General features: G+C 37.5%; 1 pseudogene; it reads left to right on the top strand.

Moving 5' to 3' along the window:
- Positions 1 to 1,203: 1,203 nt before the first annotated feature.
- Positions 1,204 to 1,619, top strand: LOC118984296 (trafficking protein particle complex subunit 2-like protein; annotated as a pseudogene).
- Positions 1,620 to 1,884: the final 265 nt, after the last annotated feature.

Consider the following 1,884-nt stretch of genomic DNA (forward strand, 5'->3'; position numbering starts at 1 on the left):
AAACTAGAAATCAATAACAGAAGGAAAACAGGACTATTTGCAAATAGGCGGAAGCTAAATACCAGTAATAATGCTTTTAAACAACAAGTGGAACAAAAAAGGAATCACTATAGAAGTTAGAAAATACTTACAAGAGACAAAAATGGAAACACAAGGTAGAAAAAAATTAGGATGCAGCAAAATCAGTGTTCAGAGGGAAATTTATAATTATAAACACCTACATTTAAAAAATTGAATATCTCAAATTAGCAACCTAATCATCCACTTTAAGGAACTAGAAAAAGGACAACAAGCTAAGCTAAGCACCAGAAAGAAAATAATAATAAAGATTAGAGCAGAGATAAATGAAATAGAGGATACAAAACAATGAAGAGGATTAACAAACCTAAAAGTTGGTTCTTTGTAAAAATCAACAAAATTAATAAGCCTTTAAAAAGAGATCAGAAATTAAGTATACTAAGAAAATATAGAGAAGGTATAAATAACTAAAAACATAAATGAAAATGAAGTCATTACTACCAGCCTTACAGAAAGTAAAATGATTAAAAGAGAATACTATTAACAACAGTGTCCCAACAAATTTGATAATCTGGATGAAATGGATAAAGTCCTAGAAACACACGAATTACCAAAATTGACTACAAAAGAAATAGAGAGCCTCAGCAGACCTATATGAAATAAAGAGACTGATCAGTAATCAAAACCTCCCAACAAAGAAAAATATAGAACCAGGTGGCTCCATGAAAAATTCTACCAAACATTTTTTTAAAAAGAATTAATATCAACTCTTTTAAGCTCTTACAAAAAACAGAAGAGGGAACACTTTCTAACACATTCTATGAGGCCAGCAAAGACAAAGATACTACAAGGAAACTACAGACCAATACCCCTTATGAATACAGAGACAGAAATCCTCAACAAAATACTAGCAAACCAGGCCCAACAGTGCATAAAAAGTTTTACACCTCATGACCAGGTGGAACTCATTCCAGGAACACAAGAGTGTTTCAACATAAGAAAACCAATCCATGTCATATACAATATTAGTAGAATGAAGGGAAAAAAACACAGTCATCTCGACATGGAAAAGGCATCTGACGAACTTCCATGATAAAAGTGCTCAAGTTAAGAACTGAAGGCATATTTACAAAAATAAAGGGTATTTACAAGAAACCCCCAACCAGGGGGCCAGCCCAGCCTCTCAAGATGGCGGCGTGCATGGCGGTGATCGCCGAGAACTACCCTCTCTACATCTGCAGTGTCCCCACAGAGAACAAGCTGAAGTTCCACTACATGGTGCACACATCCCTGGACGTGGTGGATGGGAAGATCTCCGTGATGGGGAAGGCCCTGGTGGACCAAAGGGAGCTCTGCCTGGGCCTGCTGTGCCCCACAGAGGACCACAAGGTGTGTGGTTACATGACCAACTAAGGTGAAGTTTGTTATGGTGGTGGATTCCTCCAACACGGTGCTTCAAGACGACGAGATTCGCAGTGTGTTCTGGAAGCTGCACAAATCCTACACAGATGTGACGTATAACACTTTCTACAGCCCAGGGGACTGCGTTCAGTCCAGGGCCTGACAGCATGGTGACATCTGTGATGATACAGGTCTGCTGAGCAAGAACATTGCTGCCTGTTAATTGAAGAGAAGTGTTTTGTACACTAAAAAAAAAAATGCAACCAAATTCATACTCAGAAAGACTGAAAGTTTTCTTCTCTTCAACAAATGGTGCCAGAAAAACTGACTAATCACAGGCGAAGGAATGAATTTGCATTGTTACCTCCCTCCATATACAAAAATTAACTCAAAATGGATGGATCAGTGACTGAAATATAAGAGCTCAAACTTATAAAACCGTTAGAAGGAAATAAGAATAAATTT

This window comes from Sturnira hondurensis, unplaced genomic scaffold (assembly GCF_014824575.4).
Source record: "Sturnira hondurensis isolate 20B ecotype Veracruz unplaced genomic scaffold, ASM1482457v3 Scaffold0003681, whole genome shotgun sequence".
In the NCBI taxonomy this organism is placed as follows: domain Eukaryota; kingdom Metazoa; phylum Chordata; class Mammalia; order Chiroptera; family Phyllostomidae; genus Sturnira; species Sturnira hondurensis.